The 26176-nt window shown below is 46.7% G+C and overlaps 1 protein-coding gene across 3 annotated transcripts in view; it reads right to left on the reverse strand.

The window, feature by feature from the left end:
* Positions 1–23704, reverse strand: part of KIAA1671 (KIAA1671 ortholog) — a 142668-nt gene extending 118964 nt beyond the window's left edge. For 2 of the 3 annotated variants that reach the window (XM_075568732.1, XM_075568734.1), the window contains exon 1: positions 23572–23704. The gene's annotated coding sequence lies outside the window, so the exon portion shown is untranslated. Of the gene's footprint in view, positions 1–5125; positions 5245–23571 lie in introns of those variants that run through there. The other variant, XM_075568733.1, reaches the window with a different exon arrangement.
* Between the last annotated feature and the right edge of the window lie 2472 nt (positions 23705–26176).

The following is a 26176-nucleotide window of genomic DNA, read 5'->3' on the forward strand; positions in this document are numbered from 1 at the left end:
TACAGAACAAAAATGAAAGATGTGGACATGTTTTGCTTCTTTGCTGCCTTAGTGATATCCTGTCCGGCCAACACAATGGTACACCCCTGGGGTGTGGTGTAGAATGCTGGGCTCGGCCTGTGACGTGTGACTCACTGACCTTGGGAACGTACGGCTCAGCCCAGCGTTGGCCATCAGGTAAAACAAACAAGAGCCACGCACGGCTTGTTCAGCCACCGAGAAAATATGCAAAGTCCCATCAACAGCTGCGTTACGTCTGTAAATCGTTTGCAAAGCTCGCGTATCCTGTCCTGATATATGGTGGTACACACTGACGTCTGAAGCAGAAGTTCCGCCTCGCCCAATTTAAAATAAATGTATCCCCCTTTCACCACCATTTGTCTTTCTTTTTATGGGGGTTCCCGAGGCTGAAATGTTCTAATTGGAACTCTGGGGGGGCAGCCGTGTGTTCCTGTCCACTGCATGGGAAACAAAATGGCGGTCTAATGTCACGCATCGTGCAGGCCAATGGAAAGGAAGCCATGACAAATTACCTATTGGCCTATGGGATGCAGGGGACTTAAATACCAGGATGTTCATGTGTTACTTTTACTGGTATCTCAGGGGGTCACCAAAGAGGATATCAGCACCAGGATCCCCCTAGGAAAGGGGCGGTGGGTGCTACCTTAGAGTGGCTGGGGGAGTCCATCCTGGGGTCTACATAAAGCAATGGTAAATTTAAAACTGCGATGCCACATAGCCGTCCGTAAAACTACCTTTGCAGATATTTGCCAGTCCAATTGGCTTCCCAAATAATCCTAACCATGCTAATAGCAAAGATTTGGCAGCTTCCATATTGGGGGAAACTCCTAAATTGAATTTCTTCAGGTTTTCTGAATGAGAAAGTGTTTGTCAAATCAAGTGTTCTCTTTCCCCTTATTGAACACAGGTCACCTAACACTAAAGGCGACAGCCGGAGGAACCCCAACGCCCCCATCCCCAAATCTCAGCTCACTTTAATACAGTATGTAAAAATACTTATAGGTATCAGATTTGGGTAGAAAAGGCAATCGATCCCCCAGATGTCACCCCGGAACAGGTCACTGCCACTAGTGCACTGTGGTCCTAGGAGGTCCCTTTAACACTTTCCCTGCCACAGGGGCTAACATCTGATTCCTATATGTATGCTTTGAATAGATTTTAAATGTGGCAACTATATGGGGGGGGGTAACTTTGTTGGGTCCTTGAATTGAATCATTTTAACTCCCATGGCTTAATTTCCGGGAAAGGTACCAAGAGGCACGATCCACCCGGCCCAGGAACTGAAGCCAAGTATCACTTTACCAAAAGGGTAATAGATCAATGGAGAAGCCGACCAGCAGAGGTGGTAGAGATTATCCAAAATAGCTTTGCATTCAAGTCGTGTGTTTTTAGACACAAGTGTATGCTAAATACAGGTGCGGGCGGGGGGGAGGGTTGGGGGGGGGGGCGAGAGCCCCAAATATTACTCATTTCTGTATTTCTAAAATGGAGCATGTTATGCAAAGAGATAATGGGGACGGGCAGGGCTGCACACCTGACCGAGATGTGAATGTGCTCACTCACAAGTGATACTTTTATTTGCTGCCCGCTGTACGGAGGAGGGTTTGTGTCACTTTTACTTTTTTTTTTTCACCCACCATAACTAATATAATGTGCGGGTTACAATGACTCAGGAAGTTACAGTAATCGCTTTCAGGTCGGATCAGCCAGAAACAGCAGAGCAGCAGCGATTATATATTAATTTTTCCTCTGAAACCAGAGCCGCCCAGAGGGTTTCGTAATACAGTAACATGATAATGGTGGGGGGGGGGGGGGAGAGAGAGGGGGGGAGAGGAAGGGGGGGGGAGAGAGAGGGAGGGCTGGGGGGGCTGCACCTTCACAACTCGTTCAGCTGCAGGGAAGGACCAGAAACAGCTGTATGGCAGAGATTAGCGGAGGTTTTAAAGCTGTGTACAGTCACGTACAATGCAGCACGTTATCTGACCGCTGCAGCCTCCAAGTTCGCAGGCGGGCACATTCTTTGGCCCCGTGAGAGGAAGTGGTAACACAATTAGGTCCCGAGATTTCACCCCAAAAAAAGAAAAAAGCAACAGGGACAAAAATGATGTGGATTAATTCCCCCTCCTCACATAATAATAGCATGTTTTTTGTATAGCGCTGCTAGTTTTACGTAGCGCTTTACAGAGACATTTTGCAGGCACAGGTCCCTGCCCTGTGGAGCTTACAATCTATGTTTTTGGTGCCTGAGGCACAGGGAGATAATGTGACTTGCCCAAGGTCACAAGGAATTGAACCAGGTTCCCCCGCTTCAAACTCAATGCCAGTCAGTGTCTTTACTCAGAGCCGCTCCTTCTCTTAAAGAAAAAGCAGGACGAATGTTAACCCCTTCCCCACAAAGGGTTAACCCAGTTCTGCTTCGTACGGTCAGTAGAAGATACCGTCGAACGCTTAGAAAAACCGCCGCTTCCGCGAGTACCTTCCACGGGCCTTAATACACGAGACAGTGACATACAGGATCGCGGTTTGCTTTCCACCGCAGCACTTGTAGGGTTATTCAAATAGCTTTCCCTGTGCAGAGATTGCTACACAGCCCCGCTTTGCGTGCCGATCGTCTCAGCTTCGGCTGCTCGTGAATTCAGCTGAACCAACGAAACTGCCGTATCTGTTTGGACAGCGATCTGTACGTTTGCCAATGTTTTGACACCTGCGTATTCAAAAAGCTCCCCCGTCCCTCCCTCCCTCCCTCCCTCAGCCCCTGTAGTGTAGAAAGATGCTACAGACAGTATTTTAAAGGTGCAGTCTTACAGAGGAGAGTTAGCAGGGATATGTTTAACAGGTTATTGCCTTAGAGGGACAACCTCTCCTAGGAGCAAAGTGTAGTAATGGCAGTGATATGGTTAAGGGGTCAGTCCCTCCTAGGGGCAAAGTGTACTAATGGCAGTGACATAGTTAAGGGGTCAGTCCCTCCTAGGGGCAAAGTGTACTAATGGCAGTGACATAGTTAAGGGGTCAGTCCCTCCTAGGGGCAAAGTGTACTAATGGCAGTGACATAGTTAAGGGGTCAGTCCCTCCTAGGGGCAAAGTGTACTAATGGCAGTGACATGGTTAAGGGGTCAGTCCCTCCTAGGAGCAAAGTGTACTAACGGCAGGGACATGGTTAAGGGGTCAGTCCCTCCTAGGAGCAAAGTGTACTAATGGCAGTGACATGTTTAAGGGGTCAGTCCCTCCTAGGGGCAAAGTGTACTAATGGCAGTGATATGGTTACGGGTGACATCTGAGTGATTAAAGCCTTTTATTGATCAAAATCTATTTTTGATCAAAAAGTATTTTTGAACCATTTTCTAAAGTTATTTTGTAAACACGGTGAGCTGAGACTTGGGAGAGGTTTGGTATCCCCTTGCTGCTCCTTTTTGTCTTATGTGACTGTGTTCAGCAAGAGTTTGCACGGGCAAAGCCCATCTATAAATCTACCAAAACGTCTTAACTAATTTAACCACGCTAAAAGCAAAGATTGTCTGCTTTTGTTTCTCTGGAAATTAAATTACAAATTGCATTTCTTCCTGGGCCCTCGAATGGAAGAGTATTTTTCAACCATGTGCTTCCTTTACCTTCGCCCACCCGGCCCTTTTGAAAAGGCCAATAAAATTAAAGTCGCAATCTGCTCTGGCTGTTTTTTTAATCACCTGAACCCGAGTATTGCGCTGACAAAATCCCCCCCACCCCCAAGATATTACTTGTCTTGTCTGGCAATGGGGAGAATGTTTACTCCAGGGCAGAAAACGTCTGTCGGGCTCGATCCAGGGGGACCAATAGAAAGTTGCACCATTGACATTGCGGCTTTCCTTTGGTTACTCGGTGGCCATATTTGTAGTTTGTGTGTGTGTCAGACACCAGCACGAAAAAACTACAAATATCCGACGTGAGGAGGGAGGGGGGGGCTCTGGATTAGCCAATGGGACACCCGGTTCAGGTAAGCTTTACACAATCCTTTTTGGAGGGGAACTGCCGCTTTTGGTGAAAGGGGTAAAGAGAGAAGTTTTGCTTGTACAATCTCTTGTTGAACACACTGCTCCATGGAGTTACTGACCCTTTAAACAAGTCACTGCTGTTAGTACACCTTTCTCCTAGGAGGGACTGACCCCTTAAAAACATGTCCGTGCCATTAGTACACTGCTCCTAGGAGGGACTAACCCCTTAAACATGTCCCTGGCATTAGTACACTTTGCTCCTAGGAGGGACTGACCCCTTAACCATATCACTGCCATTAGTACACTTTGCTCCTAGGAGGGACTGACCCCTTAAACATGTCTCTGGCATTAGTACACTTTGCTCCTAGGAGGGACTGACCCCTTAACCATATCACTGCCATTAGTACACGGCTCCTAGGAGGGACTGACCCCTTAAACATGTCTCTGGCATTAGTACACTTTGCTCCTAGGAGGGACTGACCCCTTAAACATGTCCCTGCCATTAGTACACTGCTCCTAGGAGGGACTGACCCCTTAAACATGTCCCTGGCATTAGTACACTTTGCTCCTAGGAGGGACTGACCCCTTAACCATATCACTGCCATTAGTACACTTTGCTCCTAGGAGGGACTGACCCCTTAAACATGTCACTGCCATTAGCACACTGCTCCTAGGAGGGACTGACCCCTTAAACATGTCACTGCCATTAGCACACTGCTCCTAGGAGGGACTGACCCCTTAAACATGTCACTGCCATTAGCACACTGCTCGTAGGAGGGACTGACCCCTTAAACATGTCACTGCCATTAGTACACTTTGCTCCTAGGAGGGACTGACCCCTTAAACATGTCACTGCCATTAGTACACTTTGCTCCTAGGAGGGACTGACACCTTAACCCTGTCACTGCCATTAGCACACTGCTCCTAGGAGGGACTGACACCTTAACCCTGTCACTGCCATTAGCACACTGCTCCTAGGAGGGACTGACCCCTTAACCATGTCACTGCCATTAGTACTCTGCTCCTAGGAGGGACTGACCCCTTTAAGTGTCAGTTTATTAAACTCCATACATAGCACATTCCCATTGTCCCACAACAAGTAGAAGACCCGGGACCCGTGTTCCCTGTGTACTAACCTTTGGCAGTCTTGACTTGCGAGTACTGGCGATGGGAACAAGTTCCACCTCAATAGCTTTTGTATAACATTATTACTCATACACAGGGTTTTGACGTCAGTGAAAGACGAGCTAGCCCAGCAAACACGAATAAAAGCAGCTGGGTTATAATAGGTGCTGCCTTGTTCAAACTTCTCTGTTTCCCAATGAGAACTTATTTGTATGTAACCCTCCCTGCCCGGCTTCTAGCAGGGTTACTTCGGGGTGCTATATCTGGTTACTCCGCATGGGTTACCGTGACTCAGGGGGCTGGATTCGGGCGGCTGGGTGATGAGGTTACAAGGTTGTGGAATAATGGGCGCCAGGAACTTTTGCAGTACAACCGTCATTTATTCGTGTCCCCACGGACAGGGACCGCTCATACACATTAACGATTTAAAATGGAGACATGAATACAGCTCTTCTATCAGTGACACTCAACGCTCACATGAAGGTACTTTGACTTTGACTTAGTTGCTCTGAGTAAGTGTGGGAGCCTGACCCCCTTGTTGCTTTGGAACCATCCTCAGTATTAATCCGATTACTCTGGGCCCCTACGGGAATCCTGGTGGATCTTTCTTACTTGACCCAATAACCTTTTGCCTGCTTTGGAACTGCCACCTCCATACAGACTGATGAGGAACATTATCGCCGATCCGCAATTAGAGCTGAACCGCCGGCACCTGGGAGCCCTCCTTGCTGAGGCCCTCTATGGCGCGCCGTATTCCTTCTCATTACTTATTTAGGATTCCATTCCTTCTTTCACGGATCCTAACTGAACAGGTACTGTCCCCATCTACAACATAACAGTGGGGCCTGGTCTATACTATTACTTTTGAAACATTACTGATCTACTCTCCCCGAGGCTCCTCTCCTCATGTCCTCCTGGAACCTAACCTTCAAGAATAGTGCCTCCTCAACTACCCGACTGACATAGCAAACCAGGTTGGGCCCAGTATATAATAGCCTTGTTAGTAACCCTTTAGGAGGGGGTGTACATGCATGATGGACATAGGCGAAAAAAACATAACAAGATAACACAAAAAATATATATACACATTTGTTTTTACGCAATATATAATTTTTTGTGAAGTACATTTCTGCAGGGCCCTAGTGCTAAACCTCCTTCAATCTATATCCAAGGAAGTCCCTCTGAAAATCCCTGCTGCCCAGGATAGACCAACATGGCAGATAAAGCTTCACTTGAGTTTAACTCCAATCTGATGTCACTGCCCTCCCCCTTGGGAGGGGGAGCCAATCAACAGCAAGGGAAGCAGGGGATTCTGGGAGAAGAAACAACCACGGCGTCTCCAAGATTGCCGTTTTAACACAAAATCGTATTTCTTAGTGTATTAACCTAACTCGGATGCGGCCAACTCCAGTCCTCAAGGGCCACCAACAACCGATCAGGTTTTCAGGATATCTCTGCTTCAGCACAGGTGGCTCTATCAGTGGCTCCTGCGCTGAAGCAGGGATATCGTGAAAACCTGGCCTGTTGGTGGCCCTTGACAACTGGAGTTGGCCAACCCTGCCCTAACTGTTGAAGGTATTAAAAATAACATAATTAGTCTGTCTAGAAGCGAGGAGTTAATCATATTCCTGCCGATTGCAGCTTGGAATACGTTTTCTCACGTGTCTGATTTCACAGGGCTGGAACAGCCCAAACTACAGAAGAAGAAAGAAAGCAGTAATCCAGCGATCAGAGAATCCTTTTAAAGATGCAATGGTCCTAATCCAGACCTGTCAAGTCTCCCTGATCGCCTGTGAGAGAGTCTCGCCGTCTCGTAGACGGCAATGGAGTCTCACTAATAAAAGTAAGTTTTCGATTAAATTACACCTCTTTTTTTTTTTTTTTTTTGTGTGGTTCGGCACCCCCAGATATCACTGTTTCCTGTTATTTGGAATGCGTTACCAATGCCTCTTGTATCAAAAGGTATTTAAAAGGGGGCAATCACTCCTAGGAACAGAGTGAACTATTTCCGGTTTAGAGGCTCACCGGGGTAATTAATTAAAACAATACCCAAATCCGACACCTACATATAGTTTTAATGTATTTTTTTTATGTAGATTTCCCCTGGCTGCTCTCTTTTGAACACCCTACTATGTGCGATTGCACCTTTAAAGCTGCACTCCGATTGCTGAGGGACCCCCCAGAGCTGATCAGCGGCCCCCTCAAGACATCGCTCTCCTTTTGTCCAGAGGAACAATATTTACTCTCAGACAGAAAATAACGTCCGGGTCATGCTCGACCCAGGGCGGCCAATAGAAAGCTGCCACATCATTGTGACATCAGCAGGAGATGGACATTGCAACTTTCCGGCAGCGATGTTAGAATTTTTTTTTGGGAGGGGGGGGCGTCAAAACTTTCACAAAGGCCCTTGAAATATCTCAGGAACCTGTGGGTCATCGGAGGTTATGGGGCCATGGACCTCATCTTCGGGGGACCCTTCAGTATAGGTCAATTGAAAAAAAATAACAGTTCCGAGGGGATCGCTTCTTTAAAAAGTTACATTAGACGACGTATAATGATACAAATTGTCCCTCCTGACGTCTAGTACAGTACTTCTAAGGCCGCGCTTATATTACAGTGCGCGCGACGGCGAAGTGACGGATGACGTCACCGTTGCCGCTAGCGAAAGTTGTATTTCGCTTTCCACCGACCAGGTCTTTGATTGGTTCGGAGGCTGTCACATGCGGCGACAGCCTCTGAAAAATCTAATTTGACCGGCTTCAAGAATTCGCGTCACTCCGTCGCGCTTACTATAAGCGCACGCGACGGGGGCAATACATTTGTTTTGCCACAACGTCACGTCGCCATCGCTATAAGCGCAGCCCAAGGTGTTCTCCTAAGCTTAGCAAACCCGTCTCTTGTTGCGAACGCCGCCCGTAATGAATACAATAATAAAAAAAATAAAACATTTTACAAAGGGATTTATTTTAAGATTGCAGTGTGGGAATTGGGAAAGGGAAAAAAAAAAGGAAATGTTAATTTAATCTATTTACGTCCGTATATAAAAGAGTCGGACGATTCATTGAGCAGAACGTGGATAAAAGGGATTGTGGGAAGCGTGCCAAACTTTCTCTGCTTCTCAGGCCGTCATATCTTGCGTTGGAAACAAAGTTTGGTTTCTGTCCAAACCCGGTGTAGACAAGAATTCAAGAAGAAAAAAAATAAATAAATAAAGGAATCCTTCTTTAGGTTTGGTTTTTGCTTTGGGCTACAAAGCTCAAAAAATGGAGATCATGCGGTTCCAGTAGAAGTAGCTTAGTAAGTGTGTATAATTGTATATAGTGCCAGTATACGCAGTGCTTTACAACACGAGGTAAAACAAAAGCACAGACAATGGAGGCAGGCGCAACAGGTCAATGACAGCAGCAGGCAAAGGGAGGCCCTGCCCCGCAGAGCTTACAATCTAAGTTTTACAAATAGTATAACACGCTTTAGATACACGGGGCGCAGTCACACAAAGGGGAGCAGCAAACGAATGCCAGTGATAAGTTTAACCTGTACAGGTGATACATCAGGTACATTATGGGCCCTCGCTCATTTTCTAGGGGGTGATCGGGCCAACTGCTACTCAAATGTGTATATTTTTGTAGTATTATCCTGGTTTTTTTCCGCCTTTGTCCATCATACAGGGTTACAAACATGGCTATTGTATGCTGGGCCCACCCTGGGTTGCTATGGGGTCACTCGGGTAACGTGTCACTCGGGTATTTGAGAAGACACTATTCTTGAAGGTTAGATTCCAGAAGGACATGAGGAGAGGAGCCTCGAGGAGAGTAGATCAGTAATGTTTCTATATCCAAACGGAAGCCCCCTCCAAATCAGTTTCCGCCATCCGGAGAGTCTTGTGATCACTCCAGGACCGGCAAGACCGACCGACCGCCTCGGCCAGACCGAAGGCCCCATGAGTGACTGTTGACAAGTTTGCGAACACGAGATAAGGGGAGAGGTCAGAGGAAAAATTTAGCTAGAGAGATGAAAGAAAGAGGAAGCAAGAGGTAAGGAGAAAAGGAAGAGAGAGGAGGGAGAGATAAAAGAAGGAAGAGGAGAGGAAAAAAAAAAACCCGGAGAAAATAGGAAAAAACTCAGATCAACAAAATGGTGCCAAGCGGTATAACACCTTTAGGCCACGTTCATAGTGTAAGCGTGCAAGCGGCGTGAACAACAGGCTGCACCTCTATGAGGCAGGCCATAGAGCGCATGGCAAAGCGTGACGGCGTTTTCAGGAGACACAGGAATTTGTTTTTGTCGCGCGACGGCCGAGTCACGGAGCGGTTCAGCCAATGAGGGCGAACCAGCCCGGTGACGTCACGGCCACGCCTCCCCGTGGCAAATGATCTCAGTCCACAGATCACTTGGGCGCCAGGCGCTCCGTCGCACCACTATATCCGATGCCTTCCTTTAATGAAAGAGAGACAGAGCGAGAGAAACACAGAGAAAGTAAAGAAGAAGACGAGCTGATATCGGCTGGGAGGAGAAGTCCTCACATTATTATCCCCCTTTAGAAGCGAAGGCAGGTCTCACACGGCTTATTGGCCAGCGGCCTGGATTTGCACATACAGTACTAAGACTGGGTGTAAGGTTGCTTGAAGAGGCAGAGAGCTGTTGAGTTGTTAATGCCACACAGGAGAGACTGTCCCATTCAGGACGCAGGTTACTTGTTCACCCCTTAATTCATCCAGGTTCCCCCGAAACGCACAGGCGCCCAAAAAAACTAGACACAAAAGTGACAGGTAGCACCACTATAGAATGATATAGAACCATAATGGGAGAATTGGGAACCAAGATAGGGACCCCTTGTAAACATAATATATTCACATGGGGTTCCCCGCACTTAGGGGCGGCCAACTGCAGTCCTCAAGTGCCAACAACAGGTCAGGTTTTAAGGATATCACTGATTCAGCACAGGCGGTTCAATCATTATGACCGAGTCACAGATGGTGCCACGTATGCTGAAGGAGAGAGCAAAACCGTCTCAGGACTCAAAATAAATAATAAAGTGTATGTATGTATATATGTATATATGTATATATGTATATATGTATATATATATATATAATATTATATATATGTACACACCACACACACACACCTATATACAGATCTGGAAATTCTTCAACTGTAAAAGTCACCAACACAAAAGGTGTTTCTGTATAAGGAGTATCAAGGATTACAGCTTCGAAGATACAGAAATAGCACAAAGGAGGAAAAGTGATATCCAAAGTTGGCATGAAAACAGGTTGAGCCAGGATCGGCACACGGGTAGGTGCAGAAACCACGTGACAGGGGGGAGGTGGCCACCAAAGGAGCCTGCTGCTCCGAGAAACACGAACTCCAGGCACAGCATCTCCCCCCCTCCCCTCCCCCCCTCCCATATCTCTCCCATCTCTCCAATTTAATTAATTGTTTCAACTGTAATATTCTCATTGTAAACAAAACCTGTGGAGGGTCTCACAATCTTTATCTAATGCAGTGTTTTTCAACCAGGGTTCCCGGGCATCCCTAAAAGGGTTCCCTGTAATTTCCAGGTCTTTTTTAACATTGTACCAAATACAGGAGAATTTACAATGCATCTGATCACAGACTCGATGTTGGGGTTCCTCAGAATGTCACATAGGGTTCCTTGACCAAAAAAAGGGGTTGGAAACCTCTGATCTAATGTCTAGTGTTTTTGCCAGAACTCAAAGAACATAATGAAAAAGTGTCACTTCTAGCAACCAAACCCATTTTGAAACCGAGATTTCCCTAAAGCTTTAGTATCATACTTGGTCTAAGATTGGGTTAAAGAGGTACAGAGCCTGCAACCAATGCAAGTCAGGGGCGGGAGGGGGGGGGGGGAGTATTTTTCTGTGGCACAAAACCAACATGATTTGTATTTATGACAACCACTTCTGAAAATACACGATCACCAACATACTATGATAATGGGTATACAGAGGCTAAATTATCCTGTACCTTATTATTGAAAATATATTTACCAATAATAATTTGAGCACAGTCTATTTTAAAAAGAGGATTGTAGAATATTTATGGCATCAAATCAGCAACTGGGAGATATAATATAAATATATTTATATAGCACTTTACAATTTATGTATTTATTTTACCACCGTACAATACAGCGAGCATCTTAATAATACAGGTGGGATAAATGTATCAAGACAAATGTAACATTGAGAGGAGTCTCTCCCCTAAAGAGCTTACAATCTAATAGACAGCAAACTGTGTGTAAAGAAAGTAGTGGTTATCTGGCCTTTTCAACCCAAGAAGTAGTAGTTGTACTCCATACTACTTAATACAGTTGCACGTCAAACACTGAGTATAACGGGATCTGGTTTCTTTTCCCCAGATCCAAGGATTCATTTTCTCCATCAACGAAACAAAAAACGTATGGGATCGACACCTTTAATGCGCAAGAAAAAACGATTCTATAAAAAAGCAGTCATTTTGGCCCACCGAACACGGACCTCGCCCATCTGGGGGTCGCTGAACCTTGTTCTGCTGTGTGTTAAAACAAGGGCCGAACTCAAAATGAGTCAAGAGACTGGAATCCACAACACGAGCTGTGCGCCTTTATTGAGCCCAAGATACAGGCTGAGCGCCAGCATGGAGCAAAGGTTACTAACTGGGTGTGTGAAGCTTAGCAGCACAAAGATGCACCCAAACCCTGGAATTTGAGGAGGTCCCTTACAGGAGTGTTTCAAGTGGAGTCCGGTACGTGAACATATCAGAAAGAAAGGGGAGTCCCTTGCAGGGAATGGCACGAAGGTTGTCTATTTGCATTGTACCCAGATATGCTACATTCTTTCACGCGTCAATTTAATTACAGACCTTCATAAAATATGAAGGTATGTGCATTGTATGTGCGAATGCATCATACATGACGCATAGTGTGTGGTTATCAATTATTTTTAGCGCGGCATGTTGAATACATTATTGATACAATTTGAATGGAAAAAACAAACAGCTTTGTGGGGTAGGGGCGCAGATCTATCAACGCATCCTTTAAGACCGCGGTTCCGTCGGTTTCACCATTATTTATAACTAGTATCAGGAAATATACATTGTTTTTAGCGCAATATTATTAATAGCCATGCTGGGAAAATATTCGGTTTCGGTAACCCATGTAACCAAAGATGGCGTCATTTTAGGGATCACGCCACGCTGAATATAGCGGACGATTGACACATTTTCTACTTTTTTTGCCGCACAGAAAAAGTGGTTTTTAGTACATACCGTATACACCTACACGCCAAAGCAGAACAAAAATAGATATTTTTGAAACTGATGGCACATATTGCAACGTTTCGGGTTAGTACACAAGTGCACCCAAGCACAAACTACAACAATAAATTCGCCAATATTGATCGTGTAAAACCACACACCCTATTTGATGTTGACTTTGTATTTATTTATGGATCTGCAGTATTTTAAGCCCAAGAATTGTTGAATTTATACACTGTACCACTACCTCTGAAAGGCTACGCCATGCATCCACTAATCTTTTAGTGAAGTAGAATTTTCTCACATTCGCATCCACAAGCTTCAATCCCTGGCCCCCCTGAAGAAGTGAATCCTTTTGTCTTGAACATGCACCCCCTCCTCTAATAATAGAGACGTTCCCATCTCAGGGTGGAGAAGTCTCAACACCCTGCAGTGTTTTTAGACCATTCACTCGTACAAAGCCCTAAAAAGCAAGGCATAAAGCCCTGCTGTGGTCTTCTTACCCCCCAGCCTTTCACATGCAAGAAGACATCAAGAGGACAGGTTTGTGCAGTTTCCAAACAAGTGGAACCCAGAGGGATTACGGAGGTATCACATGACCACCACGGGTTGTACAAGCTCCCCCATTCTGCCAGTGTCACGGATGACATCACAAATCCAAGATGGGTCCATGGGGAGAAATTGTCAGCATGTATCTCCTGAAGTAGGTGGGTTGTGTGTGGGTTGGTGCATTTGTGTGCGCGCATACACACACAAACACACACACACACAAACGGGTTTCTGCGTCTCTCTACGTGTCTTCAGACGAGGGATACAGGTAATTTGGACCAACAGTAAGATCGGCAGCAGTACCCATAATGGCTTTTGGGTTTCTGCATTGTGGAGAAAATGCAATGCTACTTAAACGCTGTATTAAGCGCGCCTGGCAGCAAAGCAGTTAAAAATATCGTCACAGTAACAAAAATAACGGCAACTCAGGGGTGGGCAACTCCAGTCCTCAAGGGCCACCAACAGGTCAGGGTTTCTGGATCCCTGCTTCAGCACAGGCGACTCAATCAGAGGCTCAGTCTAAAGCCCTTGAGGACTGGAGATGCGGACCCCTGCTCTAACTCCATCACAAGCCCGGTGAGAGTGCGTAGGAGTCTGTTTCCGCAGACACTAAGTGGAATAGTTAGATGGTGCTGCCAAAAACACGCATTGACCCGTCTGACGATCGCTCGAGTCTCGTATGTTGTTTGTAAAACTTTTCCAATCCCAAAATAACACCGAACGCCACAAATGGCCAATCGGGTTTCCGAGCAGTCACTACCGGCAGCGATTGTTTCATAGGTTTAGCATTCCTGGGGAAAAAAGAATGTATTAATAAAACTTGGGAATGGTTGTGAACGCGGAGAATTAAACTTCCCTTTTCTTCACGTGTTTGCCTGACTTACTACATGTTAAAGCAGCCGTTCAAAAAAATATATATATATTTAATTCAATAAGTGCATCAATACAATCTGCACACTGACAAGTGATTAACCAAAATCCTGATCGATCGGCGAAGATTCGGCTCGGGGGTTCACTAAATTGCTGTCATTGCAGCAGAAGAGGCCCAAAGATGCAAAGTTCTGTGGGGAAGATCATGTGACCAGGCAGTCACTAGATACAATTTGTGCACTGCTAGAGAGAGGGCAGGGACCAAAAAGGGGTGTGCCAGAGCCTGTTTCAGAAGAGGAAGGGGATATGACTTTGTAAATGGTTGCTATAGAAACAAAAAATGCTTGTTACATTATAATACATTAAAAATAGTTTTTTCTTTTTAAATGCTACAAGTATTTTCTCATAGTACAGAACTGATTTATTTAAATTTTTAAAAAAAAGCACATGTAGGAGGATATTGCTTGAACTGCAGCTTTTAGTAGCACTCGCCCCCTTCGATCTCAGAGGGAGGGTCCGTGCTTAAAATCTGATAACGTGGTCAGCGACATGGAAGAAACGAGAAAAACAATAACTCTCGTTTCCTGAGAATCTCTGGTGTACATATATTCAGAATATGATTTATAATATTAGACAGCAAGATCTATTATTCATCTTTAACTTGCCGGTAGTTTCCCAAAAAGATGTTTCTTAATTCCAAACAAACCAAAATAGCCAGTCTGTTTTAAATAAGCAGCTTACAGTATATGGCTCTTTAACCCGCTTGCATTCCGCTGGCCAATAGGAAGTTGCCACGTCACCTGTCACGGCTTCCTATTACCTCCTGTGACGCTGGGGATTTATATTCTGTGAAGTACTGATGCTACCTCTCCCGGTAAGTAGCTCGGGAATTAGGGGGTATCCCGAACTGAAATGAATGCGGTTCAACTCCGGAGACCCTGGTGGTGAGGAGAGGGGTGGGCTGCATCTTTTTTATGACCCGTGTTTTAAGGAGTAATCCAGCTAATATCCTACCGGTGAACCCTGGGAAGCAGGACCTTTAAAATCGGGCCCAGGAGAGCGAATCGATCGCCAGCTTAGGTCACTTGTTTTCAATAAACGTAATCAAAGGCTGCATGTATTAAAACTAAAAAATATAGATTTATTTATTTATTTTTTAATGCCACTTGGACGACTTTTTTAAGGAAGACCATTACAAAGTGGAGTTGTTTTTAAAATGCCGTTGTTTTGCAAACAGGAATGACACGTTTAATAAACATTGCTTTATCATTATTGGGGAAAGGAGTATGAAGAACTTTGTGTGCCCCTGACATGCAAGGGCACGGGTTCTAGGTAAATCAATAGTAAGGTGCTGCCCACACTGTTGGCGCGATATAGATAAAAATATACATACAGTTTTCCCCAGCACCGAGCAGAGACCGCGATGAAGTCTCCTGGACGTCACAAATGCCACTAGTGTGCTGACCGCTGTGACATCCAGTGGAGATCATTGGGACACTCTACACATTAAATCCGTCACTAGTCCATTACATAGGACTTCTACTCAAGATCATGTGCTTCAACAATCCCCCCTCTCCTTTGGAACCACATTCAGCCAGTTGGACTTTTAACGATGTTTGGTATATTTAGACGTTCCCCAGCCTGTAAAGTCTCTCCCTGGAAGGGAGGCCTCACCCTCTCTCGATACCAATGGTCTCACTAATGCATTAACCTTTAATATATATATATATATATATATATATATATATATATATATATACATATACATATACATATACATATACATATACATATACATATACATACATATATACATATATATATACATGCCCCGCCTTTCCCCATCATCACCCAGCATACAGCACTTCCACTGCAGCAAGGGATTCCGGGAAATGACATGCAAATGAGCACACAGTGTCACTTTTTGCCTCAAAAACCATTTTTAACATGGTTCCGTATATATATTAAAATTGCAATGCCATATCTGGAAATATTACGGTATGAATAAATAAATCATTCTGCAACCGTGGGATCTCAGACCCCCCGCAAAACGCATTGTTCTAGTAAGAGCTTCATAGTAGAGTATAAGCTCTTCTGGGAAGGGACTCTGGTCAACATTCAAATTGCTGTGAAGCCGTCTTCCCTGCGCTGGTCACGGGTTCAGCTCCCTTCAAATGAATGGGACCAACATGTTCTCCAGCGCACGGAAAAGAGGTTGAAGACGACTGGCGTTTCTGTATCGTACAATCAAGGTGTAATCCCATCCACAATCAATGAGCTACAGCGTGTCACTTACAGGTGTAGCCCCCACCCCCTTTGTGAATACTATCGTGTTAGTGGCCCTAATGGGTTACTTGTGTGGGCTCACGGAGGGTAATGTCCCTCTCCCATCACACGGTAAAGAGTGACTTGGCAGAAAAGAAGCCACGCCCATGTTGGCTGGTGATCAGGGATGTCACCATCAGGGTAAAGACCATCCTGAAGATTCTAGAACTCAGGTCTCTGGAAGTTGGAGGGGCCTCACCAGTTAGTAATGTAAATATGGTAAAAGTGTATAGTTAATGTACAGGCATACCCCGCATTAATGTACGCAATGGGTCCAGAGCATGTATGGAAAGCGAAAATGTACTTAAAGTGAAGCACTCCCTTTTTTCACTTGGGTAGAGGTAGGGAGCCGGTATTGCTGTTCAGGACGTGCCTGTGTCCTACTTACAGACGCATGCGCAAGCTGCCGGTTTCCAATTGGGCGAGGGGAATCAGCGCGTCACACAACTACGGCGCTCTTTAGGGCTGAATAAGTGTCCATACTTGCGAAGCGAGCGTACGGACACAGGGGAATGGCGTTATTATAAATATGTCCCTACTCGCAAGTAAAGTGAAGGTCCGTATAGCGGGGTATACCTGTATAATGATACTATCCTGTTTGTTATTTTATAGTTGGGGGAAGTGTCCCATGCAGTTAGCGTCTGTAGCCACAGAACTACAGAAGTTTACAGTCTCACAAAGAGGAAGACTGTGTCCTATTGGGGTTATCAGCCCAATAGTAGCACTGTGACCTAGTCTGATCGGCCCTGTTAAGAGGCTCAGTGTTATCTCAGAAACATAGTGCCTAAGAGTGGTACGCAGTGCCCTGCACAGGGATAATGATCCCGCAGTTTATGATAGTAAGGGTAACCCAGGATGGGGCCCAATTGATAGAAAGGGGTCACATGGAAGGTGGCAACTTAAGATGACAGTAACAAGCCTAAGCCCCTCCCTATAGCATTAAGCTTGGATGCTAACTAGGGAATATATAAATAGCGCAAACCCTGCGAAGATACAAGAAGTATGTCTATTGTGGATAATCTAAATGTGCGAGGAGCATTGTGGATGGCTGTCAATAAAGCTCTTATCTGTACAATAAAAGTTCCTGGCGCCCATCATTATTCCATCAGCATATCTACACCCAGCCTGCCCGGACCCAGCACCCTGACAAGGTGTGAGAGCCTGAACCCAGCCCCAGCACTCTGACAAAGTGTGAGAGCCTGAGCCCACACCTGAACCCAGCCCCAGCACCCTGACAAAGTGTGAGAGCCTGAGCACAGCCTGAACCCAGCCCCAGCACCCTGACAAAGTGTGAGAGCCTGAGCACAGCCTGAACCCAGCCCCAGCACCCTGACAAAGTGTGAGAGCCTGAGCCCCTCCTGCCCGGACCCTGCACAATGACAAGGTGTGAGAGACGGAGCCCAGCCTGCCCGGACCCAGCACCCTGACAAAGTGTGAGAGCCTGAGCCCAGCCTGCCCGGACCCTGCACAATGACAAGGTGTGAGAGACGGAGCACAGCCTGCCCGGACCCAGCACCCTGACAAGGTGAGAGACGGAGCCCAGCCTGCCCGGACCCAGCACCCTGACAAGGTGTGAGAGCCGGAGCCCAGCCTGCCCGGACCCAGCACCCTGACAAGGTGAGAGACGGAGCCCAGCCTGCCCGGACCCAGCACCCTGACAAGGTGAGAGACGGAGCCCAGCCTGCCCGGAACCAGCACCCTGACAAGGTGTGAGAGACGGAGCCCAGCCTGCGCGGACCCAGCACCCTGACAAGGTGTGAGAGACGGAGCCCAGCCCCTGCACCCTGACAAGGTGTGAGAGACGGAGCCCAGCCTGCCCGGACCCAGCAACCTGACAAGGTGTGAGAGACGGAGCCCAGCCTGCCCGGACCCAGCACCCTGACAAGGTGTGAGAGACGGAGCCAAGCATGGCCGGACCCAGCACCCTGACAAGGTGTGAGAGACGGAGCCCAGCCTGCCCAGACCCAGCACCCTGACAAGGTGTGAGAGACGGAGCCCAGCCTGCCCGGACCCAGCACCCTGACAAGGTGAGAGACGGAGCCCAGCCTGCCCGGACCCAGCACCCTGACAAGGTGTGAGACACGGAGCCCAGCCTGTCCGGACCCAGCACCCTGACAAGGTGAGAGACGGAGCCCAGCCTGCCCGGACCCAGCACCCTGACAAGGTGTGAGAGACGGAGCCCAGCCTGCACCCACCCAGCACCCTGACAAGGTGAGAGACGGAGCCCAGCCTGCCCGGACCCAGCACCCTGACAAGGTGTGAGAGACGGAGCCCAGCCTGCCCGGACCCAGCACCCTGACAAGGTGAGAGACGGAGCACAGCCTGCCCGGACCCAGCACCCTGACAAGGTGAGAGACAGAGCCCAGCCTGCCCGGACCCAGCACCCTGACAAGGTGTGAGAGACGGAGCCCAGCCTGCCCGGACCCAGCACCCTGACAAGGTGTGAGAGATGGAGCCCAGCCTGCCCGGACCCAGCACCCTGACAAGGTGTGAGAGACGGAGCCCAGCCTGCCCGGACCCAGCACCCTGACATGGTGTGAGAGATGGAGCCCAGCCTGCCCGGACCCAGCACCCTGACACGGTGTGAGAGACGGAGCCCAGCCTGTCCGGAACCAGCACCCTGACAAGGTGTGAGAGCCTGAGCCCAGCCTGCCCGGACCCAGCACCCTGACAAGGTGTGAGAGCCTGAGCCCAGCCTGCCTGGACCCAGCACCCTGACAAGGTGTGAGAGACGGAGCCCAGCCTGCCCGGACCCAGCACCCTGACAAGGTGTGAGAGACGGAGCCGAGCCTGCCCGGACCCAGCACCCCGACAAGGTGTGAGAGACGGAGCCCAGCCTGCCCGGACCCAGCACCCTGACAAGGTGTGAGCCTGAGCCCAGCTTGCCCGGACCCAGCACCCTGACAAGGTGTGAGCCTGAGCCCAGCCTGGCCAGACCCAGCACCCTGACAAGGTGTGAGAGACGGAGCCCAGCCTGCCCGGAGACCTTGAGCCCAGCCTGCCCGGACCCAGCACCCTGACAAGGTGAGAGAGTCTGAGCCCAGCCTGGCCAGACCCAGCACCCTGACAAGGTGTGAGAGACGGAGCCCAGCCTGCTCGGACCCAGCACCCTGACAAGGTGTGAGACCTTGAGCCCAGCCATGCACATAGTCAACTGATGCAAACTCCTCAAGGGCCGGGCAAGGAGGGTTACACAAGTTCTACTTACCCTTAAAATTACACATCTTAAAAGTGAGCTCCATGTGATGCCCTTTAACCCTTGGAATGCCCCGTGGTGAACTCTGAACGTCACGAGGGCCGGCACGCTATGCTATAAATGCTTGTTTACTCTGTGCCCAGGACATACTTGAAAACGAGAGGTAACTCAATGTATTACTTCCTGGTAACACATTTTATAAACAATAAATACAAATCACGATCGGGACGCTAGTGGCGTACTCCCACACTTCCGTCCACCACCACCTGATTGACTTCTAAAGATCACTCAAACTAGGGGGTCTCATAAAGCTGAACAGAGGTATTTTTAGCTCCTGGGGCCACCCAGCTTCAAAGATACTTACCAGTTTAATATACAATTGGCGACACTCCGTTGTGACGAGGAGGGAATACACATTCAAAATGGTGCACGGGGAAGTGAAGTAGTTGGAGACCAACTCTCCATATCACACTAATTTTTAATACATACACACATATACACACACACACACACACACACACACACATCCATATGCGGGAAATCTGGACGTCAGAGGACTGTTTAAATAAAAGTTGTGGAAAAGGGGGGCAATGTTTTAAGTTCTATTTCCCACATAACCCAAAAGGAAGATGTATTACTTCCCTAGACTTCCTTTATTTCCTTCACCAAACATCGAGAATCATAAAACGAATAAAAAGCAACTTCCTTTAGTCATTCAGTGTCCATCTCATATGAATTGAGCCGCCCGTTCAGCACAGAGATGTCGGACACCCAGACTTCCTGCGTATGGACACTCACCGACCAGTGGACGAGTATCACTGCTTTTCTGTATTGTGTGTGTACCCGTTGGTGTGTGTCCGTTGGTGTGTGTTGCTTAACTATGTCTACACAGAGTATCTGTACAAACATATTTATAAATACAGTGATTTTCATATACTGCGATTTCTCCATTTGTCTTGAAATAATAATTAGCTTCATTAATCAATATTAATCTCTCCTCCCCGGAGTGCCGTGGATCGCATTTACCAGTTTAGTTGCAGGGTTTTTGTAGATTTTCAAAGATGGCGCCTGACTTTTATCCAATTGGAAGCAGCAATGTCGACCCCTCCCTCCCTCCCCCCTCAACGTTATGACTTTCTATTGGCCCACGGGACACATGGGATTTGGTGGCCATTTTGATTTCTTTAACTGGAGCGGAAACACCGGCATCTAAAACTGTACATCAGGAAACAGTTATGTCCCCAGAGCTGTGAAAAAACAAATGCGGCTCAGCTCCGGGGATCCTCCTGGTTTTAAAAAAATCAAGTAGGTGGGACTGCTGCTTTAAAGTAGAACCTGAAATGTAGCTTATTGAAAGAAAGGCCTGAAGCCTGCAGTATAGTGTCCACATGGCAACTCAAGCTGTTTATCCTCACATTCTCTCTTTTTCCACCCTACCAGGCAGCACAGACCTGCAGACAACAGTCTTACCCTGAGCTTGTCAGAGGAGATCGTTTGGAGTCTACGTGAGGGGGACTCATTTTTACCAATGAAAACAGTTTGAAAAAACAGTGAGCAGAGAAATCAAACAGCCTATAAAGCGTATTATAACTATGGCTGCTAGCTACTCTCCCAGAATCCTCGGGTTCTAATCCTCCCAACTGGAATTAAAGGTTCACCTAAGTAAATCTGCCATGTTGTACTATCCCAGGCAGGAGGGACTTTAAAGGGAGCTTTAACCCACATTCAAATGACTCAGGAATACAGAGGCGTTCTTTCAAAAAGGTAATATCTACAAATATCTACATATCTATCTATAGAGATAGATATATCTATACACACACACACACACACACACACACGCGCGCTTTTAATATATGTATGTCATTCTATATGGAAAAGTGGGTATTTGATGCTAAATAAATACAGCATTATAATATTAACAATATTTGGTCAGCTTCTTTTACAAAAAGATGTAATAATCCTTCTGTGTACACATTTATCGCAGTGAAATCTGCCTATTCATCCCTGAAGAATGAACCTTCGGAGTGTCCAATGGTCATACACGTCAATGTGTTATGTCAAACGCAACGCAACTTACAAAGCGCCCCATTATCCCGGGAGCAAAGCAGCCATACTGAAATGCGGTCAGACAATGAATTGTTCAAAGCCCTAATAACCTGAATTCTTTTGTGGAACAACAAACAGATTATTGCTGCATTTCCAACCGTACGTATTAAAATAACACACAGCCGTTGTGGTTGTGACTTGTGTTCACTTGAACAAACGGAGCATTTTGAGAGATGAACAATACAGCAGCGAGCTTGGCTATTATCAGCCGTCCAGCAAACCTCTAGGAAACAGCCCTTTAAAAAAAAAAAAAAAACTCACATCCCCAAACAAGGCGTCAACACAACTTTTCTCCCCGAGATATACAGACACAAATATTTGTGTCCAGCAAAGCAAACTCAATGAAAACTTTTTTCCGCAAACCATTTTTGCACCTCGAGACCTTCAACGCCGCACTGAATCGGGTTGGAAACAGTGAATTGTTGTTGTTTTTAAATCAACTGCCCCACAATAAAAACCTACAAGCCAGGTTTCCATTTTCCATATAAACAAAGCAATCTGTGTTTCACAGCCTGGAGCCAGGGGAGGGGTTGTAATGTCTTCGGCCTCTCTGCGTTCCCGAAAAAGGACACTACGGTTCAAGTGTTTTTTGGGGCCCTGGCCATTGCGTCAGGCACTTAAGGAGTCGGGTGACCCTTGTTTACAGATCAGCATATCATTACCAATTTAACCCTTAAAGATAGTGTGGAAATGACAGCTGTTTTTCCCAATGTGCCCTACTTCCTCCCCTTCTATATATACACACAGTTATAGGATTGAGAGGAAGGAAGGTGTGTCCGACATCCTAACTTAACCCTGATTTATCTGCGTAGGAAAGTTGGAAGGGGGAGGTTTCTGAAAAACTTTTCCTGGTTTACTTCCTTGATCTAATAAAAATGGATCTGCAATCTACATTCAATCTTTAATCCCGTCTATTTGCATAGATATGAGCGTTCATATGGGGTGGTACTTTTGAAACGAGACTGGCTTACCGAGCTTGATGCCTTGTTTCTATAGGATTCATCTCAAAGCCCTACATTCACCTTAAATCATGTCTCAAATCACCTACACCATGAAGTTATAAAATAAGTTGCCAAATTGCCATTCCTTAACGAAATATGAATTTAAATAGTTTGATTAATTTGATAGGAAACCCCCACATAACTCCGATCCTTTTACATTTGCCTACGCAAGAATTAGGGACAAAAAGTGCATGTAAACAGTTTCCGACAGCCACGACAATCTAATAATACTTGTCTTTATTAATGCAACAGGATTAGGGGGTGGGGCGTCTCCCATCACCATGCCTGGTTTAAAACACTTTTAATGTAATAGGACTAAGGGTCTCTAGTCCTAAATGCACCCCAAACCCATACAATCTACCAGCCCAACTTATTTAGGGGTTTAACAAGTTCCAAACCATGCAAGATTTAAAGCATCATTTACCTGCCTTGACAACAACATCAACTAACAGGACTGGGTGGGCCATACATCCTATATACTCCCCCCCCCCCCCCCCCCTCAAACCCTATGCAATAGGGACTAAGTATTTAGGGGTTTACAAAGTTTCTCAGGCCAGGAACACAGCAACTTGGTTTAATGTTTTTGTTACAGGATCTGGAAGCCAGCACTTTATTACATGGATATATTAGGGTTTTGTTATAGGATCTGGAAGCCAGGACCCTATTACATGGATATATTAGGGTTTTGTTATAGGATCTGGAAGCCAGGACCCTATTACATGGATATATTAGGGTTTTGTTATAGGATCTGGAAGCCAGGACCCTATTACATGGATATAGCAGGGTTTTGTTATAGGATCTGGAAGCCAGGACCCTATTACATGGATATAGCAGGGTTTTGTTATAGGATCTGGAAGCCAGGACCCTATTACATGGATATATTAGGGTTTTGTTATAGGATCTGGAAGCCAGGACCCTATTACATGGATATAGCAGGGTTTTGTTATAGGATCTGGAAGCCAGGACCCTATTACATGGATATATTAGGGTTTTGTTATAGGATATGCAAGCCAGGACCCTATTACATGGATATATCAGGGTTTTGTTATAGGATATGCAAGCCAGGACCCTATTACATGTATATATCAGGGTTTTGTTATAGAGGGAACTGTCCCTGTCCATGTGCCAGTTTAGAGAGTAGTGTTACCTGTCTGGGTCCCTCTGATCCTTCTCTTATCCCTGTGTCCTCTCTGTGTCTCTCCCTCCTTCCTCCTTCTCCATATTCCACCTGCCCACCGCCTCCCTTGCCGGACAACCAAACTTGCTGCTATCCCAGGCCACGCCCACCTCCCTTGCTTTAATAGGCAGGGAGCATATGGGATGAGACAAGGGCCGGCTCACCCTAACCTGCTGAGAGGTGGGGATGCAGGTAGGCGTGGCTGAAAGGGTTGAAAGCGGCTTTGGTACCATGGCAACCAGTGGGAGGGAGGGGGAAGGAGGGAGATGCTGTGGGACGTCAGCGCCACTCTGTGGCCTTGTGCTGGAATTACACCCTAGTGTTCTGAATGCAGAAAGAACTCAGACATGCAACACTGCGGACCCCAAATAAGTAAAGATCTGGTAACAAGGATTTAAAAATAAATGTAACCTGGTAAAACAATTTGTAAATAAATACATACAAATAAATAAAGCAGTTTAACTCCACATTAAAAAAAAAAATATATATATATATATATATATATATATATATATATATATATATATATATATATATATATATATATATATACTTTCTTTTTTACCGTTGCAAAGTCCTTTTTGCTGCTGTTTTTAGCAACCCATCCCCTTTTTAAAATTTTGTAGTTAAATGCCAACTAAATAGTTTCCCTTCCTGGGAGGTTAAAATGGCCGCTGCCATTCACAACACATGGTAACCACCAATGCCGAAGCAGTACAAAGCTAGAAAATAGATCAGCACAACATGGACTGTCAGGGGTCAGGGCTTCGGCCCTGTCAGCCAACACAAAAGCTGCAATTGCCACGGGAGAGAGGTCGTCTCTGCTTTCTATCGGTTACCCGGCGGCCATGTTTGTAGTCCGGCGGCCATATTTTTAGTTTGCATGTGTCGAAACCATTACAAACCCCTCCACCCCCACAAACATCTCGGTGAAGCGGTCACATGAGGTCGAGTGCCGGGTGAACCACGGCACTCTGACGCCCGCGCGGCCTGTTTGGCGCTCAAAGGGTTAGAGCACTACCATTCGCCTGTACTAATCCAGCACCGTCACTCGTCTGGGAGTTTGTAAACGTATCCACCCCTTGAGTCCCTGCAATACCATCACACTTTGGCCCCCTATTTAATAAAGACGACTTCCCCGTGCTAGACAAGAGTTCAGCTCTTTTCAAATGAATAAGACTACAAAGTGGGTGCCCTACGGACATAGCTGCCACGTCACGGGGGTCTGGCACTTCAGGGGTCTCATGATGTACCAGCTACGTCATCATCTCCCTGACCGGCTTTCTATGGGGGGGAGATCGCGTTCGGAGCAGAGCACCATCAGAGAGGAAGAGGATGTCATCAGTGACGGAGCGATCAGGTGATGGCGAGGGCCTGGGGGACCGTGGTGATCTGGCGCCCAGCCCCTTCTGCCTTCAAAGGCTTATCCAGAGTGCCGCTGCCCATCCAACACTCACGATCTTGTGACCGCTCCATCCGTGCAGATTGTGTCCTCCGCTCCATACAAAATGAACAATTTTTTGTAGGGGGGGGGAAATAGCTACTATGTCATGAGGCTCTCAAAAAAGGGTTAAAGCAGAAGTTTACTCCCATATTGATATATATTGTTACCTCTTGCCTGAACCTGGCTCCCCAAAACTCATCTGTGTTCCTCCGAAGTCTGTGGATCCCCTCTGTGCCGGAGATATTTGTTGTATTTTTTTTTTTTTTTTGGTGACCATTGCAACACAAAAAAACTACAAATATGGCCGCCGGACTACAAATATGGCTGCTGGACTACAAATATGGCCGCCGGACTACAAATATGGCTGCTGGACTATAAATATGGTTGCTGGACTACAAATATGTACACCGGACTACAAATATGGCAGCCGGACTACAAATATGGCAGCCGGGCTGAACCCTGACCGCGCCAGTATTTTGTGTCCCATGGGCATACATTCCGCTGCGTGCCCGAGAAAATTAACCAGGGTGTCCCTCCGATGTGAAGAGCAGGGGTTGGGGGGCGTGAAATACTTCATTAAATACCTTGAAAGCAGAATCAAACAAACTGAGCACGGCTCATGCAGAGGACAAGGCCTCTTATCTTAGACGGTCGGACATAACGTGTTTGGATTGAGGACGGGAGCTTTAAATATACCTCTTGGCTCTGTCGTAAGAGTGCGATAGCGCAGGGTGACCCTGCTCTTATAAACGTGTGGCCACTGTGTATCTCAGGGGCGGCCAACTCCAGTCCTCAAGGGTCACCAACAGGTCAGGTTTTCAGGATATCCCTGCTTCAGCACAGCTGGCTCAGTCAGCAAGCCGTGAAAGGCGATACGCCGCAGAAGGTCCCGACCTCTAAGAAAGGCTCCGTGTTAAAGAGGCTGGCCGTTTTTTCTCTCATTATTTTTAATTTTTAACATAGGATTGAAGCAGGGGGTCTCTGATGTGGAACCCCAGTAATTTCAGCTCAGATGACCCCCTGATTCCAGAGATACAGACATTCGTTAGTGGTGAAATGTAAAAATGTTGGTGTGGAAGTATTTTTTGCCGCGGGCCTATTTAAGGTGGCCGTTCTTCAGCATTGTCCTAT

This window comes from Ascaphus truei, chromosome 13 (assembly GCF_040206685.1).
Source record: "Ascaphus truei isolate aAscTru1 chromosome 13, aAscTru1.hap1, whole genome shotgun sequence".
In the NCBI taxonomy this organism is placed as follows: Eukaryota; Metazoa; Chordata; class Amphibia; order Anura; family Ascaphidae; genus Ascaphus; species Ascaphus truei.